A 25,825-nucleotide genomic window follows, 5' to 3' on the forward strand; every position below is an offset into this window, starting at 1 on the left:
CTCGTGCAGCGATAGGTGGGCACGGTGAGCATATCAGCCGAAGCCGAACGGAGTTGGCGATTGGGGTAGTAGCGTGTACATTTAGCCTGTAGGAATTCTGCACCTAGATCATGAGTGGCTCGGTGAACCATTCCAGTCCGTAGTTCCACTGTCCTGATTGGTGGGACGTGAGTTCCAGGGTGCTAATGAACTATAATACAGGGGTATAGAACACATTAAATGAGGAGTTATATCTGTCAGGATTTTCCTCATATTCTACTAAAGAAGTAGCAGAGTATCCGCAACTACAGAAATGAAATTCCTCATTAGCAATATTAAATACTCGAGAAGGCTCTGTATCAGTTACTAACACCTCCAATTTCGCACTCTAGAAGAAAAACCCTTGTCATCCGGTAATGTTTTAAATACCCAAAGCGCCTTAGTGCACAACACCTGAACGTCACACTTTTGTACTTTAGAAGAAAAACATAATTTGATTTTAATGAAGGATAACGTCATTGACAGACATTACAAAGACACATAATTAGGTACACCCTGCGCATTCATCATCAAGTGTCTTGGGGTTGGAATGCATCTTTCAGGCTCCTTCCTTCATTAGTTTAAATTGATATAATATCCTCCTATTATTGCATGAAATACCTTGCCTACGACAAATCTCCTCACTCACTGTGTCGGTTATTATATTACCCTAGGAAGATAGAACTGATTTGGTTCACATACATTTTGTTTCTAATTTGATTTTGTCTATTGTTATTGATCAAGTATTATCCTTTGGTCAGTTGGGCTATGACATTTTCAGAACTAAAGGGGCCTTGGCTAATGCTGACAAGGTGGCTGCAATCATTCATGAGGTTAAGTCGACGGATCTTGGTCTATTTGGTCCTTTAAAAATCCATAAATAAAATGACAAATCAGACCAATGTAACATCTCTTTTATGGTGCAATCAGAAGTCACCTGTAACTGGGAAGCTCGGAATTGGTCTTGGATAGCATCTTAACTTTCCAAGTGTACTACTCCAGGTGTACACCAATTAAAACCTCCTTCTTCCCAACTAACGAAAATCTTCTGGAATACACAAGGACATTCCCAGCTATTTAAAGATTGCAATCGTGATTTTCCTTTTCGAGAATGTAATATCTTATATTTCCATGAAACTTGACTAATTAAGTGCCCTTTTGTGGACAATCCATCAGGTGGTGTGATAACTGCTATTCCTTTAAACCTCATTATTAAGGCCGTCCAACTAAGCTCTGTTGTAATGAAATATTAGCTGTAAATATTTCTTGCTTTACTTATGATATTGCCGAAATTCTAAATTGTTTACTACTCACTGTCTATTGGAATCTGACCAACATCTCTCAGGGAAATCTTTTAAGTTGTTTGAGAAACTACCTTGCAGTTTGCAATGAGACACAAAGTTGGAGTACACTTTGAGTTCAGAACCCATACACAAAATGATATTGGTTGGGGATCTGAACTCCAATTGTATTTATGCAGATGAGGCAACTGGGATGCAAGCTATGTGGAACAAGAGCTAGTCCCGAATTAGAGGCGAAAGCTGGAACGCTCTGATTAATCTTTAGAATGAATGAAAATATAGCCACAGACATAACTGCCAAGCACACATGGAAAAGAAGGAAACAATCATCCACAATAGATTACATCGTCATTCCTTGATTCTTTTTTAACTACTGTTTAGACTTTAAGGTAGTGTATTTTACCGATAGTGGACACGCGATACACCAACTCACTCTTGATTTAAATGTAGAATCTAGAGCCACTGCATCACCCTGTCTTTCGCTAAAATATATCATTCTTCCACTAGACTCAAATGGAGCCCCAAGGTAGTGGACAGCTTTAATACTCGTATTCACAAACTTACTAGGAACTGCCTTCTAATGCTAGGAGAGTGCAGTGACTCTGAAACTTGTACTACTTTGTATTAAAATTCAAACACTTGAGTTGGAGGAGAGGACTTTAATGTTGAAAACACAGGACTCTCAGGTATGATGAATTCATTAATATTTAAAATAAAAGAACTCTGTCGAAACCTGAGACTTTGTAAAATATCTGGTATTGGAATCCAAAATTTTGAAAATATTAGAAAAGTTAAACAAGAATATAAAAATGGGATCAAGTCTCATAAATCTATTTAATTCCAACAAAACTCAAAATACTTAGTCAATCAAGACATGTGTTTGTGGGAAATAATCCATGCCATGGATCAAAGAACTACAGCAAATCTTATCTGTCCCAGGAGGATAGCTCAGCAGCAATGTGCTTGCCTTGGAAACAAGATGAAACGAAGCAACACAAGTTTGATCCCCGGGTCCGCACTTAAACACCTCTGGGTATTAAGTGCATTATAAATACACAACTAAGAGACATGGGCCTCATTACGACTTTGGAGGTAGCCATGCCCTTAATAAGAGCATGGCTGCCTCCAAAACCGTGTCCGGGTTCCCTGAATGGGGAATTACCGGCCCATTCTGAGTTTGGAGGGCCCGGTAATTCCTCCCTCAGGGAACCCGGGCCCGGACCTTCCCCGTTCCCATTTGAGCCCCCATAGGGCTCAATGGGAATGGGCGCGGGAGCTAACAATGGGCCAATTACGACCAGCCCGTTGTTAGCTCCCGGGTCCCCTCATGGGACCCGGTAAGGACGTCTGGTCAAACCAGACGTCCACGAGGGAACCTTGTAATATTGCGGAATGGGTTTAACGGGTCCGCCACCATTAGCGGCACTCATTAACCCATTCCGAAAATACTTGTAATGAGGCCCATAGTCCCGTAACAGCGCCTCGATGCCCTTGGGCTGTGTGACTGCTTTAAAAATGCAAATTCAAATGGGAAAAAATACTCCATGGAAATGTCCACTCATAAATTTTACATGTAACAATATAAACTTGTCTCTTACTTTGGAACAGGAGGATATTCTTGCTCTAATTCCAAAGGCCAAGAACTCGAGAGCCCCGGGTCCGGACAGGCTTTCAAATTCTACCTTTTAGGGTGATCTGGAGATGTGGCCAGAGGTATTAAATGCATTCTTTGCAGACATCAACCAGATGAAAGTCTTTCCGTTCTCCTGGCAAATGGCTCTCATTCTTCCCATCCACAAGAAGGGTGATAGGCTGAATCTGTGTAATCACATACCTATAGCCCACATAGATATTTCTAGTAAAATATTTGTCTCAATCATACTGGGCAAACTAAACACCTAGATAGAACATTCTGAAATTCTAGGCATGAGTCAATCAGGCTTCACAAAAAGGCTCGGCACGTTCCTGAAGGGCTTCCTCATCTGTTTACTTCAGAGTCAGGTTTTGAAAAGGCCACTCTACATGGCCCTGATCGGCTTCAAAATCGCCTTCGATATGGTCAATAGGGGAATATTATGGACTAAACTAATGTCCCAGTCATCTCGCAGAGCTACTGATACATTTTCATTTAGGAATGCAAGTACAAATTAGATTGGGCAGGAAAGTTGCCCTACCGGTTCACATCCCGACGCACTGTGGGTAATGACAAGGTTGTGTCTCGGCCCTGACCTTTTTCAATTCATACCTGGCAGATGTTCCCCGTAAACTTACAAACACCAAGGTCTTTCCTTCTCGTTTGGGGGCTGTGAGTTGCCACCCTCAATGAACCCAGTCTAACGTTAATGAAAAGAGTGCAGGCCAATGGAGGGGTAATCCAGGCCAGATATTTTTGGAACCCGTATGTAATCGGATGCAGACTTTAGGTTCACTCAGGCTGCTACCATGCCTCCTCTATATGATTATTCATAAATCTTTGCCTTGCTATGTTTGGACTTTTGTTTATCGATTAGGTGAGGTTGAGTCCATGTGTCATGCTCATTTAGATCATAGAGTCTTTTACTGACATGCTCCAGCCAAGGCAATTTCCTCACTCCCTATAGGCTCATCAAGTGAATCATGTCTGTTCTATAGGATCAGGTTCTGGCATCCCCCATAGCCGAAGCCAATACAGGACTGGTTTGGCTGCAGCTATTACATCAATTGGACATAAGTCCAAATCAAGGTGCAGCAATGCATTAGACGTGTACAGAGGGAAACCCAATAATCTTTTAATGAACTCATTCACCACCATTCTCAGGGGCTTCAAATTTGCCCCATAGTACTGCCCTAAAGAGGGCTGCTGCTGTGGCCTGCTTTTTATATAACTCCAGGGCGGCTGAGACAGCCCCTGGCCATGCTTGCTAAAGAAAACGCGGCCACCCCCACTGTATTTTTCTAATGTTACAGTGGCTCTGGCTATTTGACTTGACCAATTGCCAGCCCCACCCCTTGCACTGATGGACTCTTTTGATATGCCGGCCCACATAACTAGACCCAAAAATAGGGTCAGCTTGGGTGATAACTTTGTCAGAAACCCTGACTTTAGGCTGATGGATAGTTTGATTAGGAACAACAATTAAATTCACATTATCATTGATCTTGTCACACAGTTTGAAGAGTACTTTCATGGCAAGCTGCATAGTTCCCATGAAGGTCTGGAATTCTGCTTATGGGTGTGCGATTAAGTTCTCCTCCTCGCAGAGAAGGAATGCATCTGAGGAAGAATATTAGGGGATGCTGATCGTCTATTTGCATCTTTAGCAGGGGTACAAGCTCCACTTCACTTGTTACTGCTGTTATAATTGGTGCCCTGTTTTGGATTACAGGTATATCAACTGCTGCTGCTATGCTAGCCCAAAGAGAGTAGCATAGATCAAGTATAGAGCTATTATCAATGCCCTCAACATTGGAGCTTTCCTCATTAGGGCAACAGTTTTTAGGGGAATAACCTAGGCTCCCCATTGGCTCCCCATTCAACAGAGAATTCACTTTAAAGACTCCAGTTTGGTATACAAATGCTTAGCTTGTAACGCCCCCTGGTATCTTAGTTCAGGAATCAAGAGAGCGCCAATTAGGCGTTCTCTGCTTTGAAACAAGGACAAGCTACTGTCCCAGCCTCGCTATTCTCTGAAGAGGTTTGGAGGAATCAGCTTTGATTCATGGGCTCCGACCACGTGGAACAACCTACCACTGTCATTTAGATTGATCCCTTCAATGTCTCAATTCAAGAAAGGTTTAAAAACATTCTTGTTTGGTAAAGAATAGAAGATGAGCACTGGCTGCTAGCACTGTCCCTCTTTTCGTTTTGTTTTATGTCTTGTGAGCGCCCTGAGGCCTGCGGGCGTGTTGGTGCTATATAAAAAGTCTATTGAATCGAATTTAACCATTTGTCAATATTATGGGCGTACTAGAAGGCTGCATTTCTTCAGCGATAGCTGTTGTTGATTTGGTTTGGAAAAACACTGTTATTCTTTCCCTATCACCAGTCTCCCCTATAGATTAAGAAATGGTGACACTAGGATTTTATCATTGTAATGACCGGGTAATTGCGTTTTGGCAGTGAACACAGTCTTTTTCCCGTTGTGTAGATTGTATCTTGATCGTATCTTGGTACTTTGATCACGTCGCCACTTTTATATGTGCTCCGCTAATGAAGCGGTTCTACCAAAGGGAGATATGCAGGTGACATATGAGCAGATGTATACCTTTGCATTTAGTATATTACTGCGGGATAACTCGCTCACTTTAAGCATGCTATTTCCCTTACTCGCGGGACAGGGAGACAGCACTCTCGCAAGCACTCACAGGAACTCATATAAATGCATGCATGCCAATGCACGTGGAATGCTAGTTACATCAGATTTCCGTCTCAGGAGGTGGGTCCAATGGCGGTTGATCAAATAAATGAATAAATATCATTCCCTTTACCCTGCCATCTGGGAACTTGGAGTTGTAGACCGATAGAATGAATGATGATTGTAAGTTTCCACTCGCAGTCCACAGGCGCTTGCAAGGTCAGTGATTCGCCTTAATAAAGGTGTCCCACAGCGAGACAGCACTCTCACAAGCACTCATGTCAATGCGCCAATAACAATATTAACGCTGACCATTCCTATATTAGATATCTCCACATTATTTGTCTCTGGGCTTACTCTTTACAAGCTCTCAAGGCTTTGGTCTGCGCTGTTTGACCCAGGTCCCCCAGTCTCTCTCCTGGGATTGTCTTTCCACTGCCCTCATGTGCTCAAGCCAGGGATTATATGCCATACAAGCTGTTTACTATATGTAAGTAGTTGCAACTTGAGATAAACAAACAGCCCAATAATGGGAATCCCGTGCACGCACATTTTCCCCGCACAACAGGATATTATGTAGCCCAGATGTGTAGCAAAAACCACTGTCTTGGCAACACTGGGTGCAGCTGATTGACAAGATGGCAAAGGATTCCCAGATGCTAATTTTTTGGGCAAGTATGGCAGGGCAGTGACTGAGCAAGCCATCGCGATTGTAATAGCAAAGTGTATGTAGTGAGTGGGAGTGCATGTGCCTGGGTACTTCCACCATGCCAGTTCCTCCTTTGTAACCAAAATCCTAGTCTTCGCCTAGGGTATTTATGCCACCTAACTACCAAAACCATGAACGTAAACCTGCTGTGCGGGTTGGAAACACCTGAATGAAGCAGATACACTTTTGTCTAGACTCAAGAGGTGTTGTGAAACATTCATATTATTTTTACTGATCCATAAAGAATGAAAGCAAAATATTTGTGGATCTTGCATAACAGCAACAGAACTGGAGCATTGTCTTGTTGGGAATGTCTCTTTTTTCTTAGCGCATTTAAAAAATAGCACATTGGCTGGGAATCCTGAAGTGTCTGGAGTATGTTTTTTTTGGTGTTGAGGGCTTACTCAAAAGGGCAGAATGGACCTGGTCTCTGTACAGTCGCTATTTCAAAACATGGACCCACGGCCATGCCCATCCATTTTGGAGCACATATTTTGTCTACATCCTAGGAGTTATTAATATGTGGTTTAGGGAAAAATTGCCTGGGGCTTGGAGGGGCAAATAGGTTATCCTGGCTCCTCAGAGCGTACAATTTCGCGAAAATCTTGGTAGACCGTGGGTGCATTGGGTACTCTTACGTCATCTGGGCCTCTCCTATAGCCAGCTAGCCAATGCCCAGGCTGATTACTTAGCCAAATTAGTTTAGTTTAGTTTATTTTATTTATTTGAGCACACCTAGCCCTGAGGTATCTGGGCGTTGCCTTCTGCAACAAGCCTGTCTACTAAGGGATAACAAATAGTAAATAACAAATAATGGCTCTCATTCTTGTACTATAACCAACACCAACATGCCTTTACTCTAGCACTCACCGCCCACCTCTTGAAGAACACACACCGTACACCCTCATCTTGTCTATGACTATCACACTGCACAGTGACCAACAAACTAAACCGAATTGTTGCTTAACAGGGGTAGGTTGAGATAATGTCTGTGATCCCTTTCCACATAAAGCACCCCAGCCACCTTATGAAAGATGCCACTACAGACCCTCAGCCTTTCAGTACACAGGCCAGTCCCCATTACGACAGGAGTGTCCTCCTTTGTTATTATGTACACAGGTGGCTGCACTGCTAGCATTTAACTGGGCACAGAATTCCTTAAACTACTTCCGTGGTCTCGATATTCACATGGTGGGTGTAATTCTTTTGCAAGAGAAATCTGGTTTTAACTGTACCCCAATGCAGATTCTTTGGAGCAACCACCTCATAATACCCTTTCTGATCCACCAACCAATGCAAATATAGGCTAAGCCCCCATAATAAAGCTCCAACCCAGAAGAGAAACTTGAAGTCCATAAACACTGTCGAACTAAACAACAGACTGGAATGAACAAAACCATCGATCAGCATCTTGGATTCTTCCAACATCTAAGAAATAATTGAGAAAATTCAAAAATGGATCACTAAAACACTAGATGAAATTGCACCGGAAAAAACATTAACCCCCCTCACTAAAGAAAACAACAGCGCAATGGTTCACACCTCACCTCAGAGCAAACTCGAACAAGAATGGAGGAGAAACTACAAACAGCAAAGACAAATGGCAAACCAAAAAGAAATACAACTATACAGAACAAAATCCTCAAAGCAAAAAATTATACTACACCGACAATAATTCGAACAATACCCAGAAAGAGATGTTCAGCCTCATCAACGAGCTAAAACACCCAGCAGCATGCAACACACCACCACGAAAACTATGCGACGACATGGAAAAAGCACTTCAAAAACTATTTCACAAGTATCCAGCAAATCATCAAGCACAGAACCAAAAACACCAACTACACCCCTAACCAGCCGACACTAGGACCAACCACAAGACTAATCTACTTCCTAACAATTTTGACAAAAATATTCACCAGCCCAGTGATCAAAAGCAACAAAGCAGGCTCACCAACAGACACTTGCCCACCAGACATGTACAAGACTATCCTCCCCCAAAAGACACCTGCAGAGTACTTCCGTAACCTCTTTAACCACTCATTGACAACAGGAAATGTACTACAAAGCGTCAAATAGGCATACATCAAACTACTCATTAAAGACAGCTTGAGAAACACAGAAATCCTAAACCAACTACCAACCGATATCAAACATTCCAAAACTCCTTGAAAGCTACGTATATGAACAAATCCTGGCGAATATAGAAAATAACTGGATAGTAGACCAGATGCAAGTCAGCTTCAGACAAATGATAGGCAGGGAAAAAGCATTACTGTAATATGGGATGATGTAAAAACCAACGTAGACTCCAATGTCACCTCAGCGCTAATACTACTGGGCCTATCAACAGCCTTTGACACAGTACACCACGAAAACCTTCATCAAAAAACCTGGAGAAATAGGAATCAGTGACATGGTAAAAATCCTTCCTAATGGAAAGTACAGAAACAGTGTGGCTAAGCCCCTTCTACTCAGCCCCACACACAACAATCTACAGAGTTCCACAATGTCATTACTCAAACCACTGCCCTTTAATATCTACCTGATTACACTCATCAATCTCAGCAAAAGAAACAAACTCACCTGCTACAACTATGCATTTGACTCACAAATCCCAAAGATCAGCCACCCGAGTAAAGAACCAGACCTAACCCTTATAAACTGCCTCACAAAAATAAACAAATGGATGAGCACCCATAGGCTTAAACTCAACCCGGACAAAACAGAAATCATGATCTCAACTCAACCACCATTGAGATGATAAGAATTTTGGAAGGAGTGTTTTGTAAAGAGGGTTACCCCAAGGAAGTACTAACTGACAATGGTGTTCAGTTGTGCTCTGAATTGATGAGGAAGTTCTTGTCAAGCTACTAGATTAAACATGTGCCCACTACATTATATCTTCCCAGCGCCAACTGGTTGGTGGAGCAGATGAATTGCTTTATCAAAAGAGGTATACAGTTAGCCATCAGGGCCAAGGTACCATGGAGGGAAGTACTCAACAGCGTGATTTGGGGTTATTGTACCACTACCCATTCTGACACCAATATTTACCCTTTTGTGTCTCTCAAGGAATGCGAACCGGGCACCAGGCTGTGCCCGGAATGGTTGGGACTGGCAGTAGTTGTGCAGGTTGACAAACAGAAAATTATGATAGTAATAAGGGAAGGACAAGATCACTACATGCAAGTGCTTGATAGCAAGAAGAAAACCACTCAGAGAGAATGAGCAGTGGGGGTTTCTGTCTTAATATTGAATCCCAGATTGGGCCACAAGTGCCAGGGAGAAAAATACTTGGGACCCAAGAAAATGATGGCCATACACAATAGTCTGGCAATAGTAGAAGGGAGTGAAGTGCAGTCCATGGGAAGGTTGGCATTTGTGGAGTTGGTGAAGTAAGAAGTTGTCCAAAAGAGTAAGAAGGTAAGAGTAGTAACAGCAGAGCAAACCTAGGCAATGATAAGAGTGATGAGTCTGGGAGATGGATGAGCATTAGGATGAAGTCTGAACCGAAACGGCAGCAAGATTTTGTTACTAAATGAATAATAGCCTTACCATCATAGTGATGTTGTGGTGTGAACACATTTTAATGTTTAGATCAAATTTGAGTTCAATAGTAATTGCTAGGAAATGTTCTTGGGGGTTTGCTTATGTAGTTAAAACATTACTTTACCTTCTGCTGGAACTGGTGACATCACAACAGGTCTCTTGCGTTTTCGCTCTCAATCCCACTAACGCACCCTCCCGAGCCATGGTTACTTTTTAAATCTGCCAGAGCGCCTGGAGACCGTGAAAATTGCAGCAGTGCACAATATAGATCACAAAGCATATCATCCGACTTGCATCAATACTTTAGCAAAAAGCAAACTCGCCCTGCTCCCACCACCTCACATCTTTTACATGTGACAGCATGCCACCAGGGCATGCATCTGTCAGTAGTGGAGCTATTGGAAATCAAACAACATGTAACATTTTGGGGGGTATCTACAAACCTTTGCCCTCAGCTAAAAAGGTAACAGAGAGCACCACGACACATTGTCAGACATGACATCGTTCAGAGAATTTCGCGCGGCGGAGTTGATGCAACTCAGCATACGCAGTGCAAGAGTGCATCGTGCCTTAGAAACGAGGCACACATTACGCAATTCCGCACCCGCGGCATGTTTGCTTGAGGTGCACAGCAGGATGACATCCTTACCATGGTATCTGGCTTACTTGAAATATGTGCTTTAAGCGTTAACATTTAGAAATAAAGAGTTCCTTGGAAGACCGACCACTGATCATACTTTTGGGGGAAATGGTCCAAGGCACTTGCTCATAATCCAGGTACATTTTTCAGGCTGGAAGCGTCAAGAAAAATACAGGCGCTGGTGCCAGGTGTCTGGGTAGCAACTCACCAGTTAACAAATCTAGACTCCATATTATAAAATTCAAGAACACAGACATCATATATCCAGTGAAGCTGTTTATTTGTTCCCCTATACCCTTAAAGTATATTCTTTTCCTGGATCCTGCTAATCTCCCCCTGATGGCTTTAAAACCCTCTTCATCCTTCCAAAGTATTTAAGAACAGGGTTTCGTTCTTTGTCAGCCTGTTTGACTTGGTTCCCAAAACCCCGCTCAGAACATTTCTCCAGATGTGTGCAAACACAGACAGTAATTGCATACAGCCTAAGATTGCTTCCAGCTTGCTCCTGCGCTTGCCAGCAAATTCCCACGAGGTGCGCGTGTGTTTTCTACTCCGCAGCGGGGCGAGCACTGTAAAATGATAACGTGTTGCATGTTGCAGTAACTTCAAGAAATATGGACTTTATAAGGCAACTAATTGCGAATACGGACACCTTAAAGCTCAAAAGGCTGCCAAAAAAAAATATCCATTGGACTGTCAATTATGGAGAAATATTGTGTGTCTGTCTGGTGGATTTCGATGGCTTTCAAAGATGGTAGATTTGATTACATTTATTAAAGGCGAACACGTGCTAAGTGGCAAACCTCGCTTTTGAGCTGGCACCAGGAGGCTGGTCAGGTTTCGCTTCGAGCATGTTTGTGCTGGCACTACACATGGGCACATCCTGCTAACCCATACAGACAGCAGACAAATACATCATCACACGACGAACTGGGCTTTATACCACTGGGCTGTACAACCAGGAAGATGTCTTTGGAGAGGTCCCAAGTCGGTAAATAGTCAAATATATAATGGGAACATTCAAACCCAGCAATAGTCTACTCTACCGAAATATGCTCTTTAGCAAACAAGACAACTATGTACATGTTGGTCAGAGGACAAGAGGGACTATTCAGAATATGCCAAATGGCCCTGAAATTCACAATGGTGCAGTTACAGGATTATTCACACAGATAGTAACTCTGACTTACTCTTGACTTACTCCTGGAGAGCTTCTATCCGATTCTTAAAGAACTTAACAGGCAGAGTTCGGACTTATTCCTGGAGAGTGTGTATTTATTCCAAAATGAAATGGACAGGCCTAGTGCTGACTTCCTATTGCCTTACTCTGGGGAGAGTTATTATTCTCTTTACAAAACATTGACCAAGAGTCCTGGCACTTACTCCTGGACAGGGAAGCATAAGCAGAGAGTACGTCTTAATCAATACCTGTAACTTCTTTGTGTTTCAAGTGAGCTCCCTCCAGGAAAACTCAGAGTTACTTCTTATAAATTCTTTATGAAGTGGCGCCTTCACATGTAAACTCCAGAAAAAAATCAATGCGCAAAACATCATGCCAGTAGGTGCAGCAATATAAAATAGGTATTACAATGCCGAAAACAATTGTAGTTAGAGTCGGCATTACCTAGGTATTTAAGATATGTATGGCGATGGTTCTAGAATTGTGTGGAGCTTGGAGAAAGGAGCCGACTCGGAGGTTGTCTATTTATTCAGTGTGGACCTAGCTTCGGGAAACAATGGAGCGCTTTACAATCAGAGGGGCGAGAAGACAGTGAGGGAAGCAGAGGAAAAAGGGCAGGGAGCCTACAGGGGAGGGCGGGCAATAGACAGCAAGGGATCTCCAAGCAACCAGGAGGGAGGCAGTGGGGAGCACATCACCGTGTCTCAGGTGAGGTGGCGAGTGCAGGACCTAGGTGTTGCAGAGGAGCCATTCCTGGAATGACATTCGTCAAATGGACTTAGAACTGGCACAGCATGAGTGGTTTCAAAGTCGTAGTTGTAAAGACCTATGTAGCCTAGTTGCACTTCAACAGTTGTGTACCGGGGGTGTATGCCATGCTTTTCTAATGTGCGCTATTAGATGTAGCTTGAGACACCTATAAGCTAAAACTATTGCATAAGAATACAGATAGGAAGAAATGGCATTTGCGAGTGGACCCACAGCTTGCAGGTGTTGTTTAGCTATTTGCCCGCCATTGACTGCCCCTGGCCATGCTAATCTCTATGGCCATTCCCATCCAGTTACTGCCACTCCCCACCTAAAACACCTCCTCATAGGAACTCTCTGAGCTCGCTTTAATCAAGCCATAAGCTTTGTAGTCAAAGTGCCTGCCAGTGATTTTTCAAAGCATTCTTCTGCGAGTTAATTACCTAATTGGAGTTGTTAACCCGCTATTGGTGTAATCAAAATGTCTTAACCAGGTCTGCCTTCCGCCACTCGATTTATAAGCCCACTGTGTGTCCTTCAATGAAGGCCTGTTAAAAACAAGCATTGGTAAAGACAACAGTTTTCACTTTCGTATAATCATTATGCATTAGGTTTTTGCCAGACAATTCTATTTGATGCCCAGTTATTCACACCAATTTACACATGCTACCATCAGTAGCCAGTTAATATCACTGCTGCAGTACATGGCAAGTGCCTTTTGCATGCCTACACAAAAGCCCAATCTATTCAAATGTTTAGGTTTGACACCCATATGACATGCGCTGGACGTTGTAGTTAGTCTGAGAGCAAGATCTCTGCACTAACAGTCAATAACAGTGTGAAATTGAACACCCAAACTAGGAGAACCATAATCCTTTGCTATTGATAAAAAACCTAGCATGCACCTTAGAAACAATTAGTGCAGGCACCCCAAGGACAAAGAGTACATGGCTGGGCACTTATCCCTGTGCTAGATGGTCATATATCGGGGAAACTGTATCCTTGGTACCCCAGGAGCATTCGTCAGATGTGCCCACACCAGTACGCATCCACCAGCCCACCTCACCTGCCTCGTGCACACTGCGCTCAACACACACTGAGGCCATGACCACCTCGCCTCGGAATTACAATCTGCAGGCATTGCGTCTGCCCAACCAAGCAATACGAGTCACATTTTACATGACTGGCGTTGTCCACCACCTTGACACATGCCCACCACTCTAAATGGGCAAGCAAACATGACTTATATTGCTTTCTCATTCCCCCTTCCGGCTATCGTATTTGATAGACATCCGTAGGACTGTCCTCCCAGGACTTTCCCCTGCCACCACCTGCGTCACCGGATGAGGAATTAAAAGGATCGTGACGTACAATCACGGACTCCATTTACTCAGTGAGCAACCTTCGATATACTACTATTCGTAAGCCTAGCCGTCCATGCACTTTCCTCTACGTCCATGCCAGACCATGTGCAGGCTCACAATTGAGGACCCCAATCTTGGCATTAGCTAACCAAACACTCTCTCCTCTCTCCCTTTCTTCCATTCTCCCATGTTTGAATTGAAACCTTGGTGTACATTGAATGTTATCATACATGTTTATACCCTACTGCTCGCAAACACCAATGTGGTTCTCGTTGACCATGACTGTATTATACGTGTGCTTATTAATAACTGTCCCATGTGTACCATGCACCTTGTCGCTCACTATTATGTGTTTGCACACCACGCCGGTCTTATCACGTGGGATCGGTCACCTCTGTTTTAAACACACACTAGTCAGGTGGCTCACCTCATTGCATGTTTCATTGTTCATTGATTAGCCTTGAAAATGACCCAGGAGGGTGGAAACACGTGTCGGCTGTACAAATAAACATAGGTTTCACACACTCCACCATTAATTGTTTGACTAAGAGATCTTGCTCTCAGACTAACTACAACTCCCAGCGCATGTGATAAGGGTTTGAAACCCCAAAATTGCAGAAACCTAGCCAGGAACAGCAGAGCACCGTCCCAAGCAAACACTGTCACAAGCAGCAGGACACCAGTATAACTACCTGATCAATCACTGTGTCCCACCTTTTCAAGTGCCCCTTTCCCATTTTTTTAATTTACTACCTGTAATCAGCTCTGTAGCTTTTTAAAAGCCATGGCTGACCTGATGGAAACTTACCATCCATCCTTTCGAGAGGGTTAGAATATCAATCGTATGTCATATAATATCAGTCTTACAGCGTTGCAGAAACATCCTTATGTCGGCTAGTGTAACATGTTTGTTTAGGGGATCAAACATGAAAAGAAAGAGGTTTTTCTTAAGAGGTGCCAGCAAACCTTTATTCTGTGTTTTCGTTTTATACTTCAGATCAAGCAAATGACCTCTGTTTGATAAATTGCAAATATGCATACAATGGACACAGGAATGCCAATGAGCACCTGTGGTCACCTGCTGTTTCTTATGCATTATCTTGTTTCTTACCATTGTGAGAAAAAACCTGTAATGTGTATGATAGTGTTGTTTTTCATTGGAAATTGACAAAATTGCTAACAAATGCCAGGCCTAAAATGACTTAAAATGTACATCTACTTTACCTACAAATTTCAGGGACACAGTCAAGCACCTAACATCATAGAATGAACCCCTGACTATTCTCCAAAGAAGCCATTTATTTAATTGGGATCGTTTTCTACGTAATTGCTAACTACACAACATTACTGGATAATTGCTTATGAAAATACAAATGGTTACGTACTTCTTAATTGAAAAAACAATGCTTTGTTTTACGCACTGGGTCTGAAAGTAGTGTCTGGCAAAGCTGCAGAATTCCACCATTATGATACTTACGCAGGTGATTGAGGCCTAACTTTATGGTGCATTGTCACTGATTTAACACTAAATTAATTGAGCCATTGTATTTATTTATATAAGTTATAGGGCGTTTTGACCAGAATTACTTTCAAAATGGAAACATAGGCCAATGGATCAACCCTGAGTCAGGAGTCCTCAATAAGTGGCAGAGGTAGTAATAAGCTGAGTAGTGAATGGTGGGGAATTCATTGGAGCAGAGACCAGGGACAGGACAACTGACATATTTCATTGGTCCTGATGGGACTGAAGATATACAGGGTAATATGTACATTGGTTAAGGAGGTGGAGCTTTAGCGCAGATTTGAAGGTGTGAGTCATAGTAGTGTTTTAACATGAAGAGGAAGGCAATTTCAGTGATGTGCATTGGGTGTTAGAAGGGGTGGAAGCAAGATGAGGTCCAGGATGGTATGATAACAGAGAGACAGGGGGTGTACTAGAGAGGAGGGTGCAGAGAGGAGAGTCGTGGGAGATAGTGTTACCTAAGTAGCTGGGAATAAGCTCATGGAGGGAAATAAAGACAAGCAGTAGAACAACAGACAAGCCGGTCCGATAGGACAGCGAGTAGGGCGCTAGCTTTGACATCTGTGCAGAGCCTGCAGGTTCGAATCCCGGCCGGGCCAATCTCAGCCTTTCATCCTTCCGAGGTCGATAAATGAGCACCACACACCATGGGTAATAATAAGCAGTGCTCAGATACCTGAGGGTTCATAGTGCTATCTAAATGCTAAATTATTATTAAGGAGGAACATTTCTCCTTTCGGCATGGAGGTGGTGTTTTGAGGTTGCAGTAGGGCAGGAACATTATCGAGGGTCCATGTGTCCAAGTTCAGTTCTTTGTGGTGGGGAGAAGGAGTAGAGTGAGAGGCGAACTCTGAACAGGCGCACTCAGAACAGCAGGTGGTAGCAATGATGTAGTGAGGTGAAGGCCACTGTCTGTCAAAAAGCATGCCAGGTTTGCCTGCCTAACGGAAGGTGGAAATGAGATTATGAAGAAATGGGAGAGGGGCAGCAAGATGGATTACTTCCGTCTTGGAGGAGTGAGCCAGAGGACAGCAAAATGCCTTGCAGTGATGGATTGCAAAAAGTGGGCTGAGATTTCATAAGTAAGTGTAGGAAAGGAGAAAACAATTTGCTTGTCCTCTGCGAATAGCAGTAGAAACCAAATTATGATATTAATGCACCCAAGAAGGAGATGCAGAGGAAGAAGAGAAAGGGGGCAATGACTCGGTCTTAGGGGACACCAACAGGAGGGGAGGTTGATTCAGAAGTGGCAGAGGTCCAAGAGTTGGAAAAAGTTTGTTGAGAAAGGAACAAGGCACCCCAGACAAATAATTGTCCTGGATTGCTAGGTCTGCCATGGTACGAAGAAGAGAGGAGTGTTCCAGATATGGATGGAGGCTCATATATATATATATCTGTCAGGATTACGATAGAGGATAGTTTACAGTAGTAAGCAGAGGTTCCAAAGGTACAGATGTGGTAAAGGAGCAATTTAAAAGCAGGCCAGTTCCAAAATCCAGAGGTCGTTAGTGTCCAGATAGGAGGAGATTCTGTTAAATATTAGACATTTGAGGATTTAGGCATAGTGAGGAATACTGATACTAGAGAGAGATTAGAGCATAACAAATTGGTACCAAACTGGCACCAACCTGCACTAACATAGCCATGGAAGGAGAACAAACTAGGTCTAGGAGTGGCAGCCAAGGCTCATACCTTGGCCCAGTTTATAAATGACATTCTGCAAGAGATGATGTGAAATATCAGAGACACATTAAAATCAACTGTCAAGATGAAATAGATATCCAGACACATGAAATTGCAAAGCTAGAGGATGGACTACCACATATCACTTGAGGAAATTACAATGTCCCGCAAAAAGGGCATAGGAACATTTATCAATGGAGGTTTTGTGTAGATTTTTGTTGAGACAAAGCTTAGGCTAGATTAATGACATGATTTCTTATTATTAGCAGTCCAATGTTTAATTATAAACCTCAGGTTATTCGCATTCGGCTTTAAGTTTGGAACTTAAACCATCTGGTTCTTGAGACAATGAAAGCAAATCTTAATTGCGCTACTGAAAGGAAAAACATGCAGTGTATCTTTAAAACAGATACATAAAATTGGATCCATTGACAAGTCTCATATGTTTTCAACCTGTGTAGCCAGAGAAAAGGCAAATAGGTGGCTGTCATATGCAGGATTAGGTTTTTCTAAAGATATTAGCCTTTTGTCGGTTTGACAATATTCTAACATATGAGAAGTATTTCAACACAGGTCATATGTCAGAAAATAACTCTCTTTGATGCATCTGATACATATATATTATTAGGCCAACCAACAGGAAATACTTACCACACACAATTACTCGTAGGGGAATGGTATATGTCTTATAAGGCTAATACTATAAGTTTAAATGGAGATCCAGTAAGAAACCATGGCTACCATAAGGAGACTGCCTGATTCTGACAGAAAATAGAAAGATATCAGTCTGGAAAGAGGGTCCAAAAGCCATTCTGAGAAGGCCTATTCAAAATGGCAATTAAGCATAAGGGAATCTAGGACCTGTAACAGGAGCCGGATACTGGTATTGTAAGTACCCTAGTAATGCTGGAGACCTTGCTGATATGCAGGCAGTGGGGAGATATTTGCCGGAGAAAGAGATTAAAGTGATTTGCCTTTACAGATTCATGTGAACTGATACCCGGAAACAAAATGTACAAGTTTAATTTCGGTAGAATTTAACATAGTGAGAGACATATCAGCCCCACAAAGAAGAAGTTCATTAACTTCCTTGGTCACTATAGTGGCGAGGACCTCTCAGGATCTGTAATTTCTGTACGATTTGAAATCACAGATTTAGAGATGAAAGGTCTGTCCCCTGTAAAAAAAAACACCACAATCTAAATCAAAGTCCTGAACATACCTATTTTCATTAGTGCTAAAAAGGGGTTAGCAATAGGGAAATACATTCCGTAGACACATGTGCGGAGGCCAGACTCACCGACATTCCTCCATGGGAAATAAAGCATACACTGTCCTTTTAAACTCCAGTGTTTTTACAGGTAACATAGACATTGCAGTGTTTACAATGAGCTAACACCTGACTGCAACAGTGTGCAATTTTCAGATACCTTTACTGTTCAGATTTCCAAAACCCAGTGATTTACTGACATTACAAAAGCTAACTTTTTTTTTCTCAACATTTTTGCCAAAGCTCCATCTTTAGCAGCAGGACGGATTATGATACTTTCATCTTCATACAAGTTCCGGATTATGGTCATTTCGCTTTTGTTCAAATTTTTGTATCTGGGAGTCTTATAGGAGATATGTTTCAGATCTTTCAATACAGATTCATGGAAAACATCAATTGGTCCATGTGGTAACGAAGGAACAAAATTACTTTTTGGTTGTAATTCTAAGAACCCTGTTTCTGGTTGTGCTTTTTCAGTGCCAATGGTAGAAAATATGATTTAAGTTTCAATTTGCGTATGCATTGACATATCTCAACTTTATTGTCAAACAGTTTTGATCCATATGTAGGTACGAAGTTCAAAAATACGGGTTTCCATTGCATTGAAATATCTCTCTGAAAGCTTGATGATTCTTTTCTTTCTTCGCCCCCTCCTGGTTCTTTTCTTCGGTTGTCGACTGACCCTAAAAAAGGTTGCTGTCTTAATGGAGTTGTTGACCTTGTATCTGGTTGTCTGCCTTTACTCGTGTGCTTGGCGTTACCACTTTCTAACTTCAACTGTTGTGAGGGTCTACCTGCTGATGATTTCCCTGTCTGTGAGTCTGAGTCAGAATTAGAACGGTCAGTTGAGGTCGGCTGGGGTTATTGAACTTGTTCATCAATGTTTGGACCTCATTGTTGTGGTAATCATATGCGTTGCGTTTGAACTTGCACATTTCTAGTTCTTATTTATTACTTCCTAACTTGTTATTGATATCTTCAAGAATCTTGGTAATTTCCTCTTTACTAAGTGTTTGTGTTAACTCCGTTTTGATATCTTCAATTTCCGTTGTGATCAATATCAGTTCATTGGACAATTCTTGGATAGTTAAAAGGATCAAATCTAGGGAACACTTATTGAGAATGTTCTCCCATTTCCTTACACACTCTTTGTTCTCTTTACATAAGGTAGGGCATGGGGGCATGTGCAGTACCCTAGGTATTCGTTGTGCCCGGTGATATTTGGTTATTGTGACAGCATGCAATTTTCTGTTGCTCTCTTTTTCAATCAAGTACTCAAGTTGTTTAATCTTCTTCGGTGGATCTGTGGGATGCATCTTTAATCCTGTATCTGTTATAAGATTCAAAATGGCCTCTGCTTCTTCAGAGGAAAATCCCAATGTTTCTGCATGCTTGCTTGTAATGTTGGAAATATCTTCAAATTTCATATTCGGATGTGCGCCTCCACCCCAGAGTTGTGTAGCGATGGGGTGAACAAATAAAGATATAAGGTCGTGGGCACAGATTAATTTAATGAGCAACTGTTTAGTGTTATCCGTGTATGTTTATTTTGCGATTAAAGGTGTCATCCAGAATACGTGACGTACAACTCGTCACGCTAACAGTCCAAAGGAGAGAAAGTGCTCTGTGAGACATTCACTGAGCCTTGAGACGCCTGTGGTGTAGTGAGAACTACTCCAGATGGTGATTCAAGAGTTCTAAATTATAATTCTTGTTAATATAATGCAAGAATGCTTCTGTTGATTACTTTTTGGAGCAGTGGGGAGCTCAATTACACTCTTCATGGGGCTGTTCCTAGGTGGAGACAAATGCTTATAATCCCAGTGAGACATACGTCTGCAGGTTCGATTGCTTCCTTCTCAGAAAACAAAAAGAGGCTCATTCTCTTTCTGAATCACAATTCCTTCATTCATGGTAATTTTCAAATGTAAAGAAACACACAAGCGTAGTAAATTCTGGGACGTTCTCCTCAATAAAGATATTTTTAAAAATAGAGCTGCTTTTTCAGACAAGTCGTTTAATTAAAGGTACCACGTCAACTTCCGCCTCATACATGCACCCAACACTAGACCTGCAGTGAAGTTCACATTTCTTTGTGCTCAGTACTAGGATGGCTGACATCTTGCTAAGGGGAACCCCGTGTCTGTGGTACTACAGCAATCCAAGGATGCAATATTATGTTGGTGTTTTATCACTGGAATTGCTCACTGTGGTGAGCATTTCTACCATATCAATGACAATTAATGTATCTGTAAAAATAATTTTAAAAATACAGCCTATTAGAGGTTGATCAATTAGAATATCACCAGCTTTGACACAAGCCCTACACAATTCAATTAATGTTGGGGGTGTATGGGCAAATGGACTGACAGCTTTCTAGAAAATATTACTATTTCGATATTAAGTGTCCCATTTCAGGTGTTCATTGCAATTGACAGGAAGTATAGGGGGGATAGATGGATATCTACATCCAAGACTGGGAAAGTGATCTTGGTGTTCAGATTCAAGAGAATGTGCAAGACAATACCTGAAGGCATACAGACAAAACCGGCATCTTTTTGCAGTCACCTGAACTTCATCATAAATTACTTTATCAGTGACCTTACACTTACGAAAGATACATGCAGTGGATTCTATGAGAACTGATAAATGCATGCAGTGTTGCAACCTGTTGGCCCTATTCCCATATGGGGTGGGGTTGCCTGTACTTGAGGCTTGAGCAAAATAGCCTCTATCACTAATATCAGAGGCATACAGATCCCTGATGACCTACTGTTTGCCCTGAAGAGCAGCCTAGAGTTGGGCCTGATCATGAGTTGGGCGGAATACCGGAAAACTTTTTTAGTATAAGCGCCCGACCTTCTGGCGGTACTACCGCCGAATCAGTGCTTGGGTGCTAACTGTTAGTCCCAATTCCCCATTTGATGGGACCCAATTGGGTATTTCTGGCACAATTACCACACAGTAATGCTGCCAGCGGTAATTGCACTGAAAATGGGAATTTTTCCGGCGTGTTTATCCGCAGTTCTGAGCAGGGGGTAAACACGCCAGATTTGAGATTGGGAGATTGGGCGGACCCTTAAAATGTGGCGGTTGTACCATTACTGCAACTTTTAAGGGCCACCGCCCAACTCATTATCAGGCCCAATGTTGGGTTTCTCCATAGGAAATTAACCCTTCATTTATTGACGGAGGCCAAATGGTAGACTGACATACAATTGGAAAAACAAAAAACACCCATCCAACTCATGTGGCAAAATATAATTGTGCATATTCTGTTCACATGGGAGACTCTATGTGTTCATGGGTCGATCGATGACTTCCATGATGTTTCATCTCCTTTCCTGGCTTTCATCGCTATATGTATCGATCTCTTGCTCTTCCATTAGGGACTGCAAGCTCCCTGATTTTTTGTGGCGGGACGAAGTATCTCCGGTGCTCTTCTTGTTGCTCGATCTAATAGTATGTTATGGCGACCCTAAGGTGGGACCAGGGCGCAAGCGCGATGGTTCCAATGCCGTAAAATGATGATGGTTTACGGAAAACAAGGGCTACGTTATGCATTCATCAACACACATGGTCCCACACATAAAACCCGTAGCTGTGGCAATAATAGAATACAAATGAGATGTGAAGTTATAATGCACTGTGTCTATTAGTACTATGGGGTCAGGTCCAGCCTTTCTGTTCCTTGGGCTTCCGCGCTGCAATATTCTGCTGACATGTTGTCCGAGGACTGCAGATATAATATAGCCTCAATGTGCATTCTAAAAATAAAAGTCCTTGAAGCAAGAAGGAGGAAGCTGGCCTGCTGCCTTCAGGCGACATCTTGTGTGAAACGGAGCCATGCATACACTACACCTATCAAAAAGGAAAAATAATGATGCACTGAGAAGTGCTGGAAACACACTCGCTGTCAGTGGGGGGGTAATTGGGGCTATATTGCTTCCTAATTAACAGAGTAACAATTAAAAGCCAGAGAGAGCCCTGTTGCCTTACCGTTATTTGCACAAGTTGATATCTGCTTCTGTTTGTTGTGTGGTTTTCCCTAAAGGAAAGGCCAGGATCCTTTTATTTTGTGTCAGCCTCGGCAGGAGTTTGCACGTCTTTGTCACCCCAATTATATCGCAGCATCTTTTTGTTTAACTGTCCCGTGTTCCTACGGCGTCACTTCATTAAAATCCGTTTAACTTAGCTTATTAGGGCACGAAAAGAAAATTAGCCGGATGCTAATAATTTGCATACTCCCCACGGGCCTGGATAAACCACTTACATTTTCTAGGTTTCTGAAAATGAATTGAATTGCTTTCATTTAAAGGTCATCGGAAGTGCACATCGTACACGTTTTCTTTTTTCTTTTTTTTACCGCCTTTCAAGTGTGGGATTATTAGTGGTTATGGGGCTCGTGCACTGTCTCGCCCTGAAAAGCAGTAGCAGGGGATTAGAGACCCAAGAACCAGCACGTGTCCAGCATTGATCAGAAGACTCTATTAGCTGCCACGTGACCCCATGCCGTGCTTGATGTGGGACTTGGAGGTCCATATTTCAAAGGGGAAATATGAATCCACAAGTCCCGGCATGCACTGTTCAAAAATAAGAAGGGCTGAATGTGCAATGCATGCCTCACTCTTTAGAGGTGTTGCACTCAAATAACACAACATTCCATGCCCAATTGCAATGTAAATAAGTCCCTCTTTGCTACGTTTTTTTATTCTAGTCTGAGACTGGCAATAGCAGAATGTCTGTTGCACAGACACCTCATTCTAGGAATTCAAGGTTTAGTATCAAGGGACCGCACTTGTACTATTATAATTGTCAGTTGTCAAGAAGATCTGTTCAAGTTGTCATAATTAAATCATCTCATGGTCTGCCACGAACTACATATTTAAATTCTTCTAGAGATTTGAAGATTATTTATAACAAGCACACGTTTGGAAAAGTGAAGACATTTGGCCCACATTGAAACTTTTCATGGAAGCCTAGGAAAAAGAAAGGCTGCAAAACACAGACCTCACCACGAGCAAGGGTTTCTGGCTGTCGAATGAGATTCACTCGGCCAGATTTGCTTTTGTAACGTCAACAACCATCATCAAACATACTCATGAAACATTCTTCTTTGCAGTGGGCAGTATTTCTAATAAACACTAATGAAGATCCATGGAAAAATATTGAAGATAATTGCTATTATCCATTTTCTCCATACCAGCAGGCAACACTGCCAGAAACAATCATGGAAGTTGACGCGGGTCAATCTTTTTCTCAATGTATGCCGTCCAAGACTATGTCACATGAAGAAATAATATTTTTATCAATATCACTTGCACTAGACATATCTCTTCAAGAAGACTCAGACGTTCTTGAAAGTATTTTTGATAACTGTGATGGCATGTGAAATCGCCATGAGAGACTCACACTGAGACAAAGTGCTAAGGTTTCAACAACTTCATATTAAGATGGAATGACGGGTTAGGGTTGGATAAGCCCCTATAGAAACTAGGCAAAACTCTAAAGATGGACTTCTTATATATAAACTATCATCAAGATCGGTTAACCACATTAGTAATTCATTGGCTCTGAATTGCCAATATACCAATTAAATGGAGTGCTTGCTGCTTCTGGGATGTCCTGCACTACCAAGGACATTTTAAAACTATGTGGAATAGAGAAAGCCTGAAAACCTAGTCTTGAAAGTCTTTACACACATGGGCTACCCTAAGCTAATAAACAAATGTTTGATTTTCTGGCCAACGCAAGATTTCAATAATCCTAAATTATGAATGCCCAGACCAATGGTAATCAAAACCATCAAACAGCTATTCCTGAAAAGCCTCCTGCATGGGTTACTCACAATGTAGACAATCATTAAGATTCCCTGCTTTCACTCTCAAGTATTCAGTGCCACAGTGTTCTCTTCTTAGGCCTCTTCTGGTTCTTGCACTGTTCATTTGGGGAGCTTCCCCCACTCTCATGTCTTAAGGATTCTCACGAGGCCTCTCCCAGACCTTATGATTCTCAAGATTTCACAGCAGGTCTCTACTGGAACTTGAAACTGTAGAATTTACCAGTGTTCCCTACTGTCCCTGGTACTTCACAACCTAGGATTCAAGATTCATGACAGGTCACTCCTGGACCTTGTCTTTAATGGGTATTTCTCCCCCCCTCATTCAGGTTCCCTTTCAGTCATGCAATATCCTCAAGCCTTCCTGCCACGGGCCTGAGTCTCAGTCTCAGTCAGTAGAGAGTGATAGTGATCAGAGCCTTGTTACTGAGTGTAGGCGAGGATATGTATTTGGGTTTTTGGGAAAGCTTGTAACCTATGGTGATTCTGGTCCCGGTTTTGGGATTGTGAGAATGTTTCAAAGTGGGAGTGACAGTGCATACTGAAATGTGTTGTTTTAATGAAGTGGCCCAGTGTTTTAGAGTCCTCGGGTTCTGGGTTGGTAAAGGGTGCTCTTGTGGCCTAGGGTGTTTGCTGGCAAGCTTTCCCTGATTGAATCCGTTCAGACTTTTGAGTATCTGCTCCAAGATTTCCCAGTGACCCATGCTCTGTAGGAAATGGAAAAGGCATCTGAGAAATTGATCCAGAGGGCATTTCATGCAGCCGGCGAGCAATGCTGGTTTCCAGAGTGCCTCCAACAGCAATATTTGACCCAGACTACAGACTGCCTAGTGTTTGTGGAAATAACTACAACATTTGAAGAGGAATGTAGTGAAATATCACATACGGGTCTGTTGTGGGAACCTAAATATATAGTTTTTGAGTGTTGTCTGCTTGACATCAGGAAGATGTTGGTATGCACCATGTCAATTATTGGCTCTTCTGGGGAGAAAACATTGGTTTATTTTGATTTAAATGTAATTGAAACCAACTGCAGTAGACCTGTCTATGCAGCCTTTTGTCAACTGCTCATTTGTTTAATGGTTCACCTTTCACCAACATTTTGTGAATTTATGGGACTTGTGTTCATGTCCAAAACCACAGACTGCAAATACCAGAGGAAATACCTCTACCATGCAATTGATAAGCATAGAAACTAGAACAGGCAGCATTGGGCAATGCACTTGCAGAAAAAGACTGTTGTTGGCTGATGATGGTTTGCCAAACAGCCAAGGGATAAGAGCCTAATACTGCGTGTATCGTTTTGAAGATTTGGACACTAGAAAGCTTAAAACATGGTGGGTTTCCAGGTTAGAGAATGTACTTGCTATCTTGCAATGGAGAAGCATGATTTTACCCATTTAGTGAAACTCCTAAATCTCACGGTATAGAATAGGAACTTACCAACAGACCCAAAATAATGCGAGAGATGTTTCCAAAGATCAGGAATTCATTTGATTGTTGATATCTGTCTAAAAAAAGGTTGTGAGCAACTAGTCAATAAACAACCACCCTTTGTTGATTTCACACACTTTGAGCAATCAGACAATCTGGAAAATTGCATGTGCTACTGAGTGAGGATCAGCATAGAAGGAGGACATGTCTGAGGCCTGGGTCACTGCCTCTT

The sequence above is a fragment of the Ambystoma mexicanum genome, chromosome 6p (assembly GCF_040938575.1).
Source record: "Ambystoma mexicanum isolate Mex_15411 chromosome 6p, UKY_AmexF1_1, whole genome shotgun sequence".
NCBI classification, from domain to species: domain Eukaryota; kingdom Metazoa; phylum Chordata; class Amphibia; order Caudata; family Ambystomatidae; genus Ambystoma; species Ambystoma mexicanum.